The sequence below is a fragment of the Heptranchias perlo genome, chromosome 3 (assembly GCF_035084215.1).
Source record: "Heptranchias perlo isolate sHepPer1 chromosome 3, sHepPer1.hap1, whole genome shotgun sequence".
Taxonomy (NCBI): Eukaryota; Metazoa; Chordata; class Chondrichthyes; order Hexanchiformes; family Hexanchidae; genus Heptranchias; species Heptranchias perlo.
Window position 1 is genome coordinate 117,980,197 of NC_090327.1, and position 18,789 is coordinate 117,998,985.

The following is an 18,789-nucleotide window of genomic DNA, read 5'->3' on the forward strand; positions in this document are numbered from 1 at the left end:
ATTTTTATACAGGTGTCTACTTACATTTTGAATCTCTCAGAATTGGTAAACAATTTAAATTTTTGCCCAACTGGATATGAATTGGTGCAATGTTCTTTAACAGTATATACAGGGGTCTCCATACAGCAAAATTGCAGGGATGAAGGGAAAAAATATATCAAACCTTCAGAATAGTGTACAGTATTGTAACACACCGCATGCGTGCAGGAACTGGTTTATCTAAACTGGATTAGCCAGTGAACAACATAGATCACAACAGATTGAAAAAATTGACAAAATAGTGTATATGTAAAATATTTGGCTGGTTGAACTGGTTAGGTGCTTACAAAATACTACAGTACATACGGCAAAGTTGTCACCAAAAAAAAGACATTGTCTTTCTTGCCTTCAGGCAGTTATCCTTTCTTGTTCAATTATTCTTTGCACAATCAGGCACGATTGCAAATCACCGTCGTTTAATATTACAGAAAATCTAGACAGTTTGTTCACCATTGGCACTGCCTGGCTTGAGCGGATGACAGGTTCATGAACACTGTCATTGTCATCCTCTTCCTCACTTTGAATCCTCTCTGCACTGACAGCAGAACTGATTTCTGCATCTGTAAGCTCAGCACAGGTCTCAACAATCATCTATGCTCACTTAAAGGTGATAGACTACGATGCAGCGTTTAGGGCTTCCTGGTCCTCCCGATGGCCATACGAGGGAGGGGGGGGGTCACGCTGAGGGCCATACATTGGAGGGGGAGGAGGGGTCACGCCGAGGGCATGTCCGAATAAACACTTGTATTGGTGCCATAATAAGCAGCTACTTTCATTTCCAGACCCTCCAAAATATTCCCTCAAAGAATAATAAAATCAATACAAGAGAGACTGTAATTGCTACAAGGTGCTTACTCCCCTCAGGGGGACATTTAGTGTTCAGTTAACAATGTACAAGTACCATACATATCACATAGATGAGTGTGAAAATACTTGGAATAAAATGCAACCAGATTCCGATAGGATATTTTCACCCCTTATAACTATGACTTTGGAATTATTCTATTAGTATTCTGCCAATTCAGTATCTTGCTGCATCATTTGGCTTCCCTATACTAATTAATCTGTAAATAAATCTGGCTAACAGTTTTAACTTGAACACATTGGCCTGTCCCTGTATTTTTCTGTCTATTTGGAGAATATAGTGGCCATGATGTGGAGATGCCGGTGATGGACTGGGGTTGACAAATGTAAGGAATCTTACAACACCAGGTTATAGTCCAACAGTTTTATTTGAAAATCACAAGCTTTCGGAGGCTTTCTCCTTCGTCACACTTCACCTGACGAAGGAGAAAGCCTCCGAAAGCTTGTGATTTTCAAATAAAACTGTTGGACTATAACCTGGTGTTGTAAGATTCCTTACATTTGAGAATATAGTGGGCATCATCCTGCATGATCTCCAAACCACACCTAGGAGTTAACTGTTAAAACTGGGCACATTATCCACGCATGGCATGTATAAGGGTTTTGTATCATGTGAGACTTGGAGGGTGAACTCGGTCTGGACTGGTAGGGGCAAAACAGGAGATAGCGAATCGGCGGCCCATTTTACATTTCGCCCGGTTCTCTGTTCCATTGCAGTCAATAGAAAAGAAAACTAGGCAGGGTGTAAACCACGCCGTCCATTCAGTATCCCCGGTTTTGCGCTACCAGCCAAGAATGATTTCACCCTCTTGGTCTGTTTATTGAAACCACCTTCCTTCCATGAACGCAAGACAAAAGTATTACTGAGAAAGACGGAAACCGGTCACACTCTTAGACAGCGATGACTTCCATAATCAAACACTCACAGTCCAGATTCGGATATGAAGGCAGCCAGCAACCCCGTTTGGACCTCAGCAAAATGATATCAACAGAGTGCCAATCATGGACTATTAAAGATAGAAACAAAATCAATGAACACTTACACCCAGCACACATCGTTTACACAGCATAATATTTTAGAGAAAAGCAAGGATGATTGTAGGCTGGAGATTGGAGTATAATTTTGGGGAGCAAAACAAAAAAAAAATCACAAATGATATTATACTATTTGTTTTATACTATTCAGTTTCACTCCTACTCAACCATCAGAATTTAACACTTGTCTGTATAACTGCATGACTACTGCACTTTAAAATACTTTATCAAATGCCAAGTGCTTTGGGACTTTGAAAGTATGGTAAGGCGCTATGTAGATGCAAGTTCTTTAAAGGATCTCTTGTGGCTTTGCAATAGGGTGGTCTCAAGTCTGGAGCACAGCTGTGAAGTGTAGCTGCTAACCTGGTATATCCCTTTAATACTACGGCTGTAAACAGGCAATTCTGGGTAATCATATACAGTTATTGCGAGATCAGATGGTAGCTTTAAGGGCTTGTAAATTTCAGGCTGCAGGTCAATGAATGACTGGCTTTTCAAAAAATATATTGTTCCTTGATCTATCATACTTTGTCACAGATGCACAGCAGATTCAAAACATGAATATTAAGGGACTCACATTTTTCTAAGAACTCTCCCCCGGCTCCCCATGAAATAAATGCATCGCTAGGTGCAAGACGAGAAGGGAAGCAATGATCTGCTCAGGCCGCAGGCAGTAGGTGCTCTGCAAAAAGCACCAGCAGGTGTCTGAGTGGGCCCCATTAACTCAGACCACATTTTCTTTCTCCATTTGTGGCAGCATCTAGCTTTGATTGGCACAGGCCGGAGTTATCTTTGTAATAACAGGCCGTAATATCAACCAGCGTGAATTCAGCAAAAACCATATATAATGTATCGAAAATATACATTATATAGAAACATATACATTGCATCAATAGCATATACACTGTATAGAGACATATACATTGTTTCAAAGCATATGCATTGTATCAAACACTGAACACCGTCATTTATTGTATCTCTTTCACGAACAGACTCTGCCTGCTCCCATACACTTACATCTGGTTGGTACAGTGACAGCGCTGCTTATGCTCACTGACAGCCGACAATCCGGGCCCGGCCCAGCCCGGCGCCGCTTCCACAACACAACCATCTACCTCGGACGCACCGTACGCCGCACGTCACCACACGTCCCTCTATAGCAACCCCCTGCTCTGCCGAAATAGGAGGGGAGTTCAAGTGTAGAAACGGTCGCTGCACTTGTTCTCTAGTTGTATAGTGCTGTGCTTACGCTGCACCGTATAGTTTTGGGTGGGTGAAAAAGGCTGAAAGGGTTCTGAATCTCTCGGTTGTACTGCCATATTGGTCACAGTGTTAATAGAGAAAAGAAACATCTCTCTCGACCCCTCCACTGCCTCTGTGTTGTCATGATGTGGAGATGCCGGTGATGGACTGGGGTTGACAATTGTAAACAATTTTACAACACCAAGTTATAGTCCAACGATTTTATTTGAAATCTACAAGCTTTCGGAGGCTTGTCCCACATCCAGTCCTGTATGAGCTGCAATTTCCTCCAATGAAACATTGGGAAGATTAAAGTCATTATCTTCATCCCTCGCTACAAACTCCTTTCCCTCTTGCATTTATATAGCACCTTTAACGTAGTAAAACGTCCCAAGGTGCTTCACACCAAGCCACATATGGAGATAATAGGGCAGATGACTAAAAGCTTGGTCAAAGAGGTAAGTTTTAAGGAGGGTCTTAAAGGAGGAGAAACAAAGAGGTTTAGGGAGGAATTCCAGAGCTTAGGGCCTAGACGGATGGGAGCACGGTTGTCAATGGTGGGGCGAAGCAAGTGGGAGATGCACAAGAGTTGAAGGAACGTAGAGTTCATGAAGGGTTAGGGTTTGGACATAGTGTTGTAGGGGGTCCACTTATGGCCCTTGTAAGCCAAGCAGATCCACTTCATGTCAGTGTACTTACCCATAGTTGTATAATAGGCGGAAGTGGCAGGATTTCTGGGGGTGCCGACATCCCACCAGTCCCAGCTCTTAAAGTGACATCGCAACAGAGGGGATTCAGGCAGAAGAAGCAACCCCCTTAACTATCAGAATTTGTGAATGAGACCAAATTTTTTTCATTAGCTCATGGGATGTGGGCGTCGCTGGCAAGGCCAGCATTTATTGCCCATCCCTAATTACCCTTGAGAAGGTGGTGATGAGCCGCCTTCTTGAACCGCTGCAGTCTGTGTGGTGAAGGTTCTCCCACAGTGCTGTTCGGTAGGGAGTTCCAGGATTTTGACCCAGCGACAACGAAGGAACGGTGATATATTTCCAAGTCAGGATGGTGTGTGACTTGGAGGGGAACGTGCAGGTGGTGTTGTTCCCAGGTGCCTACTGCCCTTGTCCTTCTAGGTGGTAGAGGTCGCTGGTTTGGGAGTTGCCGCATGGTACACACTGCAGCCACGGTGCACCGGTGGTGAAGAGAATGAATGTTTAGAGTAGTGGATGGGATGCCAATCAAGCGGGCTGCTTTGTCCTGGATGGTGTCAAGCTTCTTGAGTGTGGTTAGAGCTGCACTCATCCAGGCAAATGGAGAGTATTCCATCACACTCCTGACTTGTGCCTTGTAGATGGTGGAAAGGCTTTCGGGAGTCAGGAGGTGAGTCACTCACCGCACAATAACCAGCCTCTGACCTGCTCTTGTAGTCACAGTATTTATATGGCTGGTCCAGTTAAGTTTCTGGTCAATGGTGACCCCCAGGATGTTGATGGTGGAGGATTCAGCGATGGTAATGCCGTTGAATGTCAATGGGAGGTGGTTAGACTCTCTCTTGTTGGAGATGGTCATTGCCTGGCACGAATGTTACTTGCCACTTATCAGCCCAAGCCTGGATGTTGTCCAGGTCTTGCTGCATGCGGGCACGGACTGCTTCATTATCTGAGGGGTTGCAAATGAAACTGAACACTGTGCAATCATCAGCGAACATCTCCATTTCTGACCTTATGATGGAGGGAAGGTCATTGATGAAGCAGCTGAAAAGCATTGGGAACAGGTTCTGGCCCCAAATCCCCCCCCCCAACCTAGATTATGTTAATTTCATGCCAATAACAGTGCAGAATTTCTATGCTATTGTGTTACTGTTTACATAGTAATCCCTAATATTCACATATTTTTGTGCTCATCTTGACACCAATTCCAGTACTGAACTCTCCACTATCCTTTACTGAACAACTTTCATTCAGGTCCTTCCTTCTAGCCTCTTGATCAAGGCTATCATGGCTTTCAAAAGGGAATTGGATAAGTACTTGAAGGGAAAAAAATTAAAGGGCTATGGGGAAAGGGCGGGGGAGTGGGACCAGTTGGATTGCTCTTGCAGAGAGCCGGCATGTACTCAACGGTTCGAATGGCCTCCTTCCGTGCTTTAACCATTCTATTCTATTCACTACTAAATTGGTGGAACATAGAGTAACGTAGAGGGGCTGGATATGGTGGAAGGCGGGAATGTCACCAGTACACGTTTGCCCATCAGGTGAAAGACGTGTTGTTGCCAAGGATGTCACACGGTTCTAGTGAAGGTTGGGAGAAGGAACAGCAAGAACACCAGCCAGCTGTGGCTCAGTAGGTAGCACTGTCACCTCTAAGTCAGAAAGTCATGGGTTCAAGTCTCACTCCAGAGACTTGAGCACAAAATCTAAGCTGACATTCCCAATGCAGTACTGAGGGGGTGCTGCATTGTCAGAGGTGCCGTCTCTCAGATGAGACATTAAATCAAGGTGCTGCCTGCTCTCTCAGGTGGATGTAAAAGATCCCATGACACTATTTCAAAGAAAAGCAGGGGTGTTCTCCCCAGTGTCCTGGCTAATATTTATCCCTCAATCAACGTCACTGAAACAGATTAACTGGTCATTATCACATTGTTATATATTACAACAGTAACTACACTTCAAAAGTACTACATTGGCTGTAAAGCAACTTAGGATACCCTAAGATTGTTAAAGAAAAATAACTTGCATTTATTTTGCACCTTTAACAGTTGAGGCACAATGGAGCAAGAAAGCTCACTTCCTCTTTCTCTGCCTGCTGGGCACCTATCCCCACTTTGAAAAGTGCCATCACTTTAACTTTACTTGCAAAGTGAATTGTTTTAATTTTTTTTAAAAGATAAATTAGCTGTCTGCAGATGATGGCATCACAGATCTGGTTGTACACGAGCCAGCTCTGGTACTTTTCCACAGTGCCATCTGCCTTCTATTGGTACTCACCGCAGTGGACCATTTATCCACTGTTCTGTTAATTGACAATCCATTAACTGCAGTCCGCCTGCACCGTGGACTCTGCAGGTGATTTTATTAGGGTCAAGTTACATGTGACCTTTTCTGCCTTTTGTGGTCATTTAGTGTACAAATCCTAACCCATTCCTAATGAGTTACTGGCACATATTTATAAAATATCAATTATATAAGATCCCAGCAGATTATTTCTGGAATTTATCAATTAAAAAATGAACTTGTGAAACATTTAGCAAATCAGCACATAATTAATTGTATGCTACATAAAATTAAGGTTAGCTACCTGCTAGATGTTGTTGTGGGACTGTTTTTCATGCTTATTATGTTACTGGACTTGTTAGCCATGCAGCCATTTAACAGCTAACTTTGTTGCACTAGGATTTTATAGGGGTAATTTTCCAACTTCACACTCCCTGTGGGGAGCCTAACCCATCGGGAGTGTATACTGGAAATTCAATTGTGCATCGCACATGATTTTCCAGTATGGGCTGTCGACTGGTGAGACTCCCTACTGGGAGCGGGAAATTGGAAAACTGCCCATAATATTGACAGGTTACAGAAATTGGGGCTATTCATCCATTGTCAGCAGTGGCGCAGTGGGTAACACTCTCGCCTCAGTCAGAATGGATGAATAGTCCCAGTTTGAGTGGGTTTAAGTCTCACTCCAGAGTCTTCAGCACAAAATCTAAGCCGATGCTCCCTGTGAAGTGCTGAGGGAGGGCTGCACTGTTGGAGGTGCCGTCTTTCGGTTAAGCCGAGGCCCCTTCTGCCCTCTCAGGTGGATGTAAAAATCCCACGGCACTATTTTGAAGAAGAGCAGGGGCGTTCTCCCCAGTGTCCCAGCCAATATTTATCCTTCCAACTGGTCATTATCACATTGCTGTTTGTGGGAGCTTGCTGTGTACAAATTGCCATTACAACAGTGATTACAAAAGTACGTAATTGGCTGTAAAGCATTTTGGGATGTCCTGAGGTCGTGAAAGGCGCTATATAAATGGAAGTTCTTTCTTTCCTACCTGCAGCGGGCGGGTAAATACCGAAGTTCGCCCCCAGGTTATTGGGGGTGAAGATTCAGCGTTACCCACTTTCCTCCAATTTATTCTCCTAGACTGCCTGAAAAGAGGTGGATTCCCAGATGACAATCTAGTCCCGAACCAGTTTCAAAAGCTGGCCATTTTGAAAAAAAAATCTGCATTTATTTATTTATTTTTGATCATCATCCGCAAACTGCGGCAAGTAGGGGCCGAAATGAATTTAATCTTCGGAGCCTCTGTGTGTATGAGATTTTGCAGCATTTCTCACTCACCAAGCTATTGTGAACTTCTCAGCCTAATATGTATTGAAGAGGCTGCAGAAGGCATGCAAGAACTGTTTTCTTCTTACAGTGCTCCTGTGGATGCTTCAGACATTTACACATCCTGTTAGCTTTGTGCACAGTGCCAGCAATGAATTGCCACAACAATCGTGTTCTTCAAAGGGGATCAGAGTACTGCTGTATTAAGCTTAGACTATCAGTTCGCATCAACCACATTAAGTGTTGGTATCAATTCAGCAAGAAGATGGAACATTGCCAGACACTCTGTGGTGAGAAAATTGCATCAAGAGCTTTATTCTCACACTCTATGGTTGACAAATGCACAAGTTTATTTATATTACATAGAATTACACTACATAAAATTTACAGTACAGAAACAGGCCATTCAGCCCAACAAACACCAATGGCCTCCTCCCACTCTATTTACTTCATCTCACCCTATCAACATATCCTTCTATTCCTTTCTCCCTCATGTACTTATCTTGCTTCGCCTTCAATGTATCTATGCTATTCGCCTCAACTACTCCTTGTGGTAGCAAGTTCCACATTCTCACCACTCTCTGGCTAAAGAAGTTTCTCCTGAATTCCCTATTGGATTTATTAGTAACTATCTTATATTTATGGCCCCTAGTTTTGGACTCCCCCCACATATTTAGACCAGGTAGATGGTGAAGGAGAGAGCAAGAAAATAGCAAGAGAACTTGGACAACTGCAAACAGGCAAAGAAAAAGCAGTGTGATTATGCCATCTACAATGACCAGTACAATACATTTTAACATTCTCAGTGCTTGATATAACAGAATTGGAACACAAGAAATCAGAGGGTAGATTTCCATGTAAGGTGCACATATCAATGATTTTGGCAGCAGAGGCAAAGCAGGATATCCCGTCCATTAAAATTAGTTTGTAAAATCTATTCTCACGCTTTTAAATACACACACGCTAAATGTTGCCAACAGGAATCATACAGGTGCACTAAAGGGTTAATTCTGTGAGGCTTTGATTCCGGCGGGAGCCTCGCTGGTGCTCAGTGTAGCCCCGCTTTCCTGGTGAGGCTCTGTAACGGGAGCGGAGTCTACTAGAAGAGTACTATTAGTACGATAAAGAGATATTGGGGTAAATTCTATGAGTTGGCACTCCCACCGTGAAGCTTCATTTGATGGGAAGGCAGTCGGAAAATGGGGTGGAGAGGTCAGCACACATGATTCACAGCTTTCCCAATTATGCAGTCATTAAAATCAGTAACAACAACAAAGGAGGTTAAGGGGAGATTTAATAGAGGTGTTCAAAATTATGAGGGGTTTTGATAGAGTAAATAAGGAGAAACTGTTTCCAATGGCAGGAGGGTCAGTAACCAGAGGGCACAGATTTAAGGTAGTTGGCAAAAGAACCAGGGGGGAAATGAGCAGAAATTTTTTTTACACAGCAAGTTGTTATGATCTGGAATGCTCTGCCTGAAAGGGTGGTGGAAGCAGATTCAATAGTAACTTTCAAAAGGGAATTGGATAAATACTTGAAGGGAAAAAATCTACAGGGCAATGGGGAAAGAGCAGGGGAATGGGACTAATTGGATAGCTCTTTCAAAGAGCCGGCAGAGGCACGATGGGCCAAATGGCCTCCTTCTGTGCTGTATGATTCTATGAACTTGCATTTATATAGCCCCAATATCTCTTTATAGCGCTAACAATACTCTTAAGGGATAATATGATCGCCTGAGGGGTCGGAAAAGAATTTTCCAGAGATTTTTTCCCTTATTGGCCGTTTTTTTTCCTGCTTCTTTGCCTCTCTTTTGTCCCTTAGACTGATGTCATATTCCAGCCATACAGACCCACCCCCACCCTTCGTGCCCACTGAAATGACACTGGATGTGACAGACAGCACACACGGCCAAGTAGTCACCGCTGCATTGGATGTAGCGGAACCAGTTGCATCATCTCATGACCTAGCACAAGGAGGTACAGATCCTCCTCAATCCCAAGACACTTCCACTCACACCCAGCAGCAAGTCCCTCACACTATGGAAGCACCTAGAAGGTGCAATGTGATTGTCTTTCTGGAACCTCTCACCTCCGCACGCTCTTACTAAGAGCAAGCGATGGGCTACAAAACAGTATAACGCACACGCACCGGTTGCTTACAAGAAAATAAATTGGTTTCACTTTATTTCAGCTTTGTTGAGAGTGCACAATAAGGTAGCAGCAACAGCAACGACTTGCATTTATATAGTGCCTTTAAAGTAGTAAAACGTCCTAAGGAGCTTCACAGGAGTGTTATCAGACACAAACAGACAACGAGCCACATAAGGAGATATTAGGACAGATGAAAGAGGTAGGTTTTAAGGAGCATCTTAAAAAGGAGAGGCAGAGAGGTTTAGGGAGGGAATTCCAGAGCTTAGGGCCTAGACAACCATGGTAGTTGACGTATTGCAAAGGAGAATGTTAGGGAAGGTGTTTTTTTGTTGCCTTTCCACCTTTAGAGCACTGATTTTAATGGCAGCAGCTGACTACCTGACAGCAGGCAGCGTGCCATTCCAGTTCTTGTCTACTAGGTACTTATTGTATCAGTTCTCGATTTTCTCACAAGAGGTCAGATTTACTGGGATCTGAACTCCCAATGTTGCACAATGAGGCTTCCAACCAACTATTTCGACACAACCTAAACCTTTCCCACTAAAACCTCTGGGGTTGCACCTAATTAGCTATTCTATGCGAGTTCCTGTGCCTACAGTGGCTTCACACGATTGGAGGTGGGATTTCCTGGACTTCCAGCTGCCATTTAAAGGGCAAAGTTACGGAGTGATGCACTGGAACGGCATCTTGCTTTGCCAATGAAGCAATAGAGGTGATGCTGCAGGAAGTGGCTGATGGCAAGGTGGCCCTGTTTGGCATTCCAGGGTACCCTTTCTTTAGAAAAGCCCTGCAGCAGGCCTGGGTGGAGATCGCTGCAAGGGAAAACGCCCTCTGCACCACCCAGAGGACACAGAAGGAAGTGAGGATCATCTGTACAATGCCAGAAAAACTGGCAATGCAAGGTTCCTCAACATCTGCATCTATCAAGTAAAGAAAGAAAAGAAAGAACTTGCAATTATACAGCGCCTTTCACGACCTCAGGACGACCCAAAGCACTTGACAGCCAATGAAGTACTTTAGAAATGTAATTACTGTTGTAATGTAGGAAACGCAGCAGCCAATTTGAAAACACAGCAAGTCCCACAAACAGCAATGTGATAATAACCAGATAATCCGTTTTAGTGATGTTAGTTGAGGGATAAATATGGCCAGGACACCAGGGACAACTCCCTTGCTCTTCTTTGAATAGTGCCGTGGGATCTTTTACGTCCACCTAAGAGGACAGATGGGCCTCGGTTTAACGTCTTATCCGAAAAATGGCACCTCCGACAGAGCAGTACTCCCTCGGTACTGCACTGGAGTGTCAGCCTAGATTATGGGCCCAAGTCTCTGGAGTAGATGGGTAAGGTATGCAACCTACAGAGTGTTTCCTATCATTCTTGTAAGAGACAGTCAAATCAACAGAGCTAGGACCAATGACCTTGTGGGGGAGGTTTTAAACTAATTTGGCAGGGGGTTGGGCACAGAATGTAGCATTGGAAAGGAGAAATAAGGTGCACAAAGGACTGGGAGAGACGGAGAGCACTAGAGTAAGAAACAGTATGGTATTAGATGGGATCAGACGAAGAGAGAATACAAGGTCTAAGATAGGTTTACAGAGCGCAATTAGCCACATGGGAATATGATGTTGCGGTGATAACAGAGACCTGGCTCAAAAAAGGGCAGGATTGGGTACTAAATATTCCTGGATAAAAGGTGTTCAGGAAACATAGGGAAGGAAAGAAAGGGGGGGGGGGTGGCAGTATTGATTAAGGAAAATATTGCAGTGCTGGAGAGAGAGGATGTCCTGGAGGGGTCAAGGACAGAATCTATTTGGTTAGAGTTAAGAAACAATTGAGGTGCCATTACACTACTAGGAGTATTCTATAGGCCACAAACTAGTGGGAAGGATATGGAGGAGCAAATTTGCAGGAAAATTAGAGAGAGGTGCAAGAGCTATAAAGTATTGATAATGAGGGACTTCAACTATCCTAATATAGACTGGGATAGTAATAATGTAAAGGGTAAAGAGGGGGTGGAATTCTTGAAATGTGTTCGGGAGAACTTTCTTGATCAGTATGTTTCCGGCCCAACGAGGAAGGAGGCATTGCTGGATCTGATTCTGGGGAATGCGGTGGGCCAAGTGAAGCAAGTGTCAGTGGGGGAACATTTAGGGAACAGTGATCATAGTATCGTAAGGTTTAGATTAGCTATGGAAAAGGACGAGGACCACTCTATAGTAAAAATACTCAATTGGAGGAGGGCCAATTTCAATGGGATGAGAACAGATCTGGCCCGGGGAAATTAGAACCAAAGATTGGCAGGTAAAACTGTAAATGAACAATGGATGGCCTTTAAAGAGGAGATGGTTCAGGTGCAGTCTAGATACACCAGGGAGAAAGGTAGGGCAACTAAAACCAGAGCTCCCTGGATGACAAAAGAGGTAGAGAGTAAGATGAAGCAGAAAAAGAGGGCGTATGACAGATGTCAGGTTCATAGTACAAGTAAGAACCAGGCTGAATATAGAAAGTTCAGAGGTGTTTGATAAAGTGCCGTATAATAGGCTTGTTATCGAAGTTGAAGCACATGGAATAAAGGGGGCATTGGCAGCATGGATATGAAATTGGCTAAGTAATAGGAAACAGAAAGTAGTGGTGAACAGTTGTTTTTCAGACTGGAGGGAGGTATACAGTGGTGTTCCCCAGGGGTCGGTACTGGACCATGGCTTTTTTTGATATATATTAATGACTTGGACTTAGGTGTACAGGGCTCAATTTCAAAAGATGACACAAAACTTGGAAGTGTAGTGAACAGTGAGGAGGATAGTGATAGACTTCAAGAGGACATGGACAGGCCGGTGGAATGGGTGGACACGTGGCAGGTGAAATTCAACGCAGAAAAGTGTGAAGTGATACATTTTGGTAGGAAGAACGAGGAGAGGCAATATAAACTAAAGGGTACAAGTCTAAAAGGGGTGCAGGAACAGAGCGATCTAGAGGTATATGTGCACAAATCATTGAAGGTGGCAGGGCAGGTTGAGAAAGCGGTTATGAAAGCATACGGGCTTTATAAATAAAGGCATAGAGTACAAAAGCAAGAGGGTTATGATGAACTTTTATAAAACACTGGTTCGGCCACAATTGGAGTATTGTGTCCAGTTCTGGGCACCGCACTTTAGGAAGGATGTGAAGGCCTTAGAGAGGATGCAGAAGAGATTTACTAGAATGATTCTGGGGATGAGGGACTTCAGTTACGTGCATAGATTGGAGAAGGTGGGGTTATTCTCCTTAGAGCAGAGAATTGTAAACAATTTTACAACACCAAGTTATAGTCCAACAATTTTATTTGAAATTCACAAGCTTGCGGAGGCTTCCTCCTTCCTCAGGTGAATGTGGAAATGAAATCCTCGAACGGTTTGAGGATTTCATTTCCACATTCACCTGAGGAAGGAGGAAGCCTCCGAAAGCTTGTGAATTTCAAATAAAATTGTTGGACTATAACTTGGTGTTGTAAAATTGTTTACAATTGTCAACCCCAGTCCATCACCGGCATCTCCACATCATTAGAGCAGAGAAGGTTGAGAGGAGATTTGATAGAGGTACTCAAAATCATGAAGGGTCCGGACAGAGTAGATAGAGATAAACTGTTCCCACTGGCGGAGGGGTGAAGAACCAGAGGTCATAGATTTAAGGTGATTGGCAAAAAGAATCAAAGGCGTCACGAGGAAAAACTTTTCTTACACAGCGAGTGGTTGTGGTCTGGAATACACTGCCTGAGGGGGCGGTGGAGGCAGATTCAATCATGGCTTTCAAAAGGGAATTGGATAAATACCTGAAGGGAAAAAATATGCAGGGCTACGGGGATAGGGCGGGGGTGTGAGACTAGCTGGATTGCTCTTGCAGAGAGCCGGCATAGACTCGATGGGCCGAATGGCCTCCTTCTGTGCTGTAACCATTCTATGATTCTATAAAGGGCATCCTTGTAAAAAAATGTGCACATTCTGTTATTTCCAGTAGTAACTAATTAGTATCCTTGTACCAGCTCGAGTCACTATTGAGGACACAAGGTAGGTCATATGTCATGACCCTTAAATTGATAGGGAGCCCCCTAAATAGGGAGCTATCAGTACGACGTCTCCTTCCAATTATTTATTACTTTCCCTTTTTCACCCAGTGATTTAAATGCTATCAGATTGTCGTACAAACCCAACTGATTCACTAATGTCCATTAGGGAAGGAAACCTGCTGTCCTTACCCGGTCTGGGCCCATATGTAACTCCAGTCCCACACCAACCTGGTTGACTCTGAACTACCCTCTGAAGTGGCCTAGCAAGTTCAAAAGTACTTCACTGGCTGTAAAGCACTTTGGGACACCCTGAGGTTATGAAAGGCGCTATAGAAATGCAAGTCTTTCTTTTCAGTTGTATTAAACCGCTATTACACGGACTGCAGCGGTGCAAAAGCATGCATCAACACGTTCTCAGGCCAACTAGGAATGGGCAATAAATGCCAGCCTTGCCAGCAATGCCCACATCCAGAGAACAAATTTTTAAAAATGTACTGCTGTGCCAAAGGAGATGTTAGGAGGGGTGACTAAAATCAGCCCCTCAAACTATATTGCAACAGGTTATTTACTAGCTCGTTCTAAGCATAGCGGGAAATCAAGCAGAACAATTAACAGAGAAAATACAGTAAAACCTAAAAGAAAATATAGAGTACACACAAATTTAGCTGTTGCTAGGAAGAGAAGACGACTAACATGGACTGTTGTACCTGTAATGATTTAGATATTAAGTGCAGCCTTTTCAGAGCTGCTGGCACCAAATATTTAGCCCTCTGACCACCCTGTACTCTCAGCGATTCATGCACGGTGTAGAATTGGTGCTGAAAATTTATTAAAGTGAACCCTGCTTTACAGTATGAAGTCAGCACGACATTCTACAAGAATCTTTTGAGAGCTATCCTGGATGAAGCTTTACCAACAGTTTGCATTCTTGCCATTACACCTTTCTGTTGCAGATTGGTTACAGGACAGGTGTTATTAGCAACCTGTTGGTGCTAACCAGACTTACAGTTGAATCAGCTGATAGGAAACTGTTTCGCTCACACCAAGTCCCATTCACCCATCACCCCTGTGCTTGCTGACCCACACCGGCTCCTGGTCCAGCAATGCCTCAATTTTAAAATTCTCAGCCTTGTTTTCAAACCGCTCCATGGCCTTACCCCTCCCTATCACTACAACCCTCCGAGATCTCTCCCTCCAATTCTGGCCTCTTGCACATCCCTGATTTTTAATTGCACCACCATTGGTGGCCCTGCCTTCAGTTGCTTAGGCCTTAAACTGTGGAATTCCCTCCCTAAACCTCACCACCTTTAAGACACTCCTTAAAACCTACCTCTTTGACCAAGCTTTTGGTCACCTGTCCTAATATCTCCTTATGTGGCTCGGTGTCCAATTTTTGTCTGATTACACTCCTGTGAAGCGACTTGGGACGTTTCACCACGTTAAAAGGTGCTGTATAAATGCAAATTGTTGTTGCTGTTGAGAACCAGCACACCCTGTTTTTTTTTTGCACATTATATCGGACTCTTGTACGATAGGTTATTTACTTAAAGTGCGAAAATAAATACATTCAACACTTAGCACTGGATATCCTCACCCTTGCATTTCAGGAGGGTTGCTACTAACCTGCTGCATGCTTTAATGCTGATTCCAACACAGCCCCACCTCTACCCTATGACGCGTTCTGAACGCTGACCCCGCCCCCGCTGCGCGTTGTCTCTGACGTCGGAGAGGATGCGCAGTTGAGCATTGCGCATGTAGCTGGATCCTTCGCTGGTGTTTGCGGCTGTTCGTTGAGCGGCGGGCGAAATTCCGCCCGAAAGAAAAATTGCCTCAGAGCCCGGGTACGTGCAAGGCGCTTTCCTCCTCGGATCTGTCCGGCCGTCGGTCGTGTGTTTAAATCGGGAGAAGATAAACCGAGTGGTCGACTTCAGATCAGGTGAAGCGGGCGAAGCCGGGCCCGGAGCCAGGTGAGGTGAAATGCCTTCCCCGACCATCTCTCTGCATGCTGTCCCCCGCGCTCGGGTCGGGTGTGAAGCGGCTCCTGTCGCTTCATGAGCGGGCTGTATGTGGCGCTGCTAGCGGTGTCCGGGCCCTCCTCCTCCTCCTCCTCCGTCGTTGTCGTCTGTCGAGCGCTGCGCGAGAGCGAGGCGCTCGCCATCCGGGGCCTCGAGCGACAGAACGCCCGGGAGGTGCGGTTGCTACGGTAACCGGATCAGTCACGAGCAAGGGGGCGGGGCCTCCGCCGCCGCACCTTGTCCTGATCCAGGTTGCTACTGTCGCCACACATCGGAACGGCATGGATGGAGCCCGTGAGTATAAGAGCTCGTTTAGCTCTAACCACTAATACCGTGTTTTACCGGCATTTATTCGCTTGTTGATTCCTTCCTTCCTTCCATCCATCCATCCATCCATCCATCCGCCCGCCCAGGCATTCGAAGAAACGAAAGCTTAAGGGGAAAGTTTCACTTGTTGTCAAAGTGAAACGGGCAGCATTTCCTGCATTGCAAACATTTGAGAGATCCTCAGCAGATCTGGCTTTTCCTGTCTGTGTATTTTTTTTAAAAAAACAAATTCAATTATCTGGCATTTTTTTGAGATTAGTGGCTGTACTTAATTCTGTGGCGTTGTGTTATCACAAAATGTTAATAGCTGTCCTGTAGCATTGCTTGCGGTAAGTCAGATAATGTGCTGTTTCATAAGTGTGATGTGGAGATGCCGGTGATGGACTGGGGTTGACAATTGTGAACAATTTTACAACACCAAGTTATAGTCCAGCAATTTTATTTTAAATTCCACAAGCTTTCGGAGGCTTCCTCCTTCCTCAGGTGAATGGTGTGGAAATGAAATTTTCAAATCCTTCGCATTTGAAAATCACAGAACAATGCCTGGTGACTACTGCCCGTTGCCAAGGCGGCCTTCGAGACACACGACAACACACAATCGTCGAGCAGAAATTGATAGCCAAGTTCCGCACCCATGAGGACGGCCTCAACCGGGATCTTAGGTTTATGTCACACTACACGTAACCCCACCAGCGAACAAATGTTATCTGTTTTTAATATAACGGGTCATTGACTGTCTTCCTTCTCTTTTTTTGGGGGGTTTGTATATTCGGTGGCCTTTTAGGTGACACTTTTCTGTCTGCTCACTGTGATTGCCTTGGCAACGGGCAGTAATCACCAGGCATTGTTCTGTGATTTTCAAATGCGAAGGATTCGAAAATTTCATTTCCACACCATTCACCTGAGGAAGGAGGAAGCCTCCGAAAGCTTGTGGAATTTAAAATAAATTTGTTGGACTATAACTTGGTGTTGTAAAACTGTTTGCAACTGTTTCATAAGGGTAGCAGTGTTATTGTGTATTATGCAGCCGCGGTGGACCTGTGTTCCTTTAAGGCCATTAAGTGTAATTAAGCCAACATAGGATCCAGGTACATCTTGTTGCAGTTTGCCACAATGTAATTCCTGATTTTTTTTTTAAATGCTAAATTTGTATGTACTGGCAACTCTGCTAAATGTCTGTTCAACTTTGTTTGCCAAGTGTTCTCTTAATACATGTTTGTAACATGCACTTAAATTGGGAGCATCTAATCATATTAACATGCAGTGAGAAGGGTGCTCATTTAAATTGTTACAAGCTGGTGGTATTACCATGCACTGAGTCTTTTACATCTGTTTATGAAAGTTGATTCTTGCCCTCATCTATAGTGATGGAGTTCATTTACTACAGGCTGCAAACAATCACAACACCAAATATTAAATGTGGTGCTTGTGATCATTGTCTGTGCTTCTTTCTTCCCTTGTAGAGCCACTTCAATGGAAATATAGGGTAGTGATGGCCACATTCAGCATATAACTGCTCTCCCTCGTCATTGTTTCAAATTACAATGACCGTACTTAGTTTGAGGTTGCGTCGATCATCCCTAATTCAGCCACACGCTCAAATTCGTCACTTCACTATACTGAAAATGTGGCATGATGTATGCTGCTGATATCTTTTGACCAGCCAGCAGGCGTAGTGGCTCAGCCCAGCTATAAGAAAGCAGCTTAAGTGCTTGTTAATCTGTACAAACTGCCTCAGCCATTATCGCTGCCAGCTACATAGTCGCGAACAGTGACATTAAAATTGTTTCACTTTAAAGGAAAAATGAATAGTGTAGAAAATACCTCACAATATAAACTGGGCGGTTCTTATAGCATTTGAGATATGAAGTCATTAAAGTGCTGTCAGCTGAAGTCCAGAAACAAGTCAAGGAGGGAACCTTGGTCCAATCAGGGAATAGAGGGAAAAGTGGAGGTGAATATGGGTCTGAATGGCTGAATTACATACTGTTACCTTGTGTTTGATGTGGTGGAAGGAAATATAATTCTGCATTCATCATGAAGCTTTGAAACTTTAATCACCTAAGTAGTTTTACAAATGCATGGAGAAATGCCTGCTTTTTTGAAGGAAGTTCAGAATTTCTTTGGGAGGTTATAGATTTCTGTTAGTAGTTTAATGATAAGAGTATTTATATTCAGTAGAAACATCTTGGTAGTCTGCATGGTGCTCTGCACTCTAACCAATCTGGGCTTGTGCATATGTGTGTGTGTGTGGTTTCATGCGTCATAATTGAATGTTTCAGATGTAGAGGCAGGAGTTGATGTGAATTATATCAGAAGATGTCACAATCTGGCCTGTTTAGATTCGCATCAGATTATAGTATTTCTCCATTTCTTGCCTTTTTCCCCTGATGCTTCCCGTGTAATTGCAGTGTTGTCACTAGGATTTCAACAAAATTATCATATTACATCCAATTACATTTTGAAAAAATCTCAGCAGTATAATTATAGAACATTTTGAGCTATAATGCCTGAGTGAAGTGCTGGTGGTTATAGATTTGCCAGTGAAGGTGTTAGTTGTGGTGAGATAAATGAATAATGTACATGCCTCGAGGATTGCAGAGGTGATTCTGGTCATTGCCTTGAAGGTTCTGCGCATCTGAAAAGATTTTGGAACTAAGTTTGTAAAGATTTCTCCCCAGAAAGTTTTTTTTATTCAGTCCTGGAAAATAAATAGTATTTTCCTTATTCACTACAGGTAGATAAATGTGTTCCCTCACGAATCACACTTA

General features: G+C 43.9%; 2 protein-coding genes across 4 annotated transcripts in view; one reads left to right on the forward strand and one right to left on the reverse strand.

Moving 5' to 3' along the window:
• pomgnt2 (protein O-linked mannose N-acetylglucosaminyltransferase 2 (beta 1,4-)) overlaps positions 1-15,831 on the reverse strand; it is a 34,568-nt gene extending 18,737 nt beyond the window's left edge. Inside the window, exon 1 of one of the 2 annotated variants that reach the window (XM_067981706.1) lies at positions 15,300-15,831. The gene's annotated coding sequence lies outside the window, so the exon portion shown is untranslated. Of the gene's footprint in view, positions 1-2,955; positions 3,039-15,299 lie in introns of those variants that run through there. The other variant, XM_067981707.1, reaches the window with a different exon arrangement.
• Positions 15,406-18,789, forward strand: part of snrka (SNF related kinase a) — a 32,439-nt gene continuing 29,055 nt past the window's right edge. Inside the window, exon 1 of one of the 2 annotated variants that reach the window (XM_067981704.1) lies at positions 15,406-15,643. The gene's annotated coding sequence lies outside the window, so the exon portion shown is untranslated. Of the gene's footprint in view, positions 15,644-15,919; positions 15,986-18,789 lie in introns of those variants that run through there. The other variant, XM_067981705.1, reaches the window with a different exon arrangement.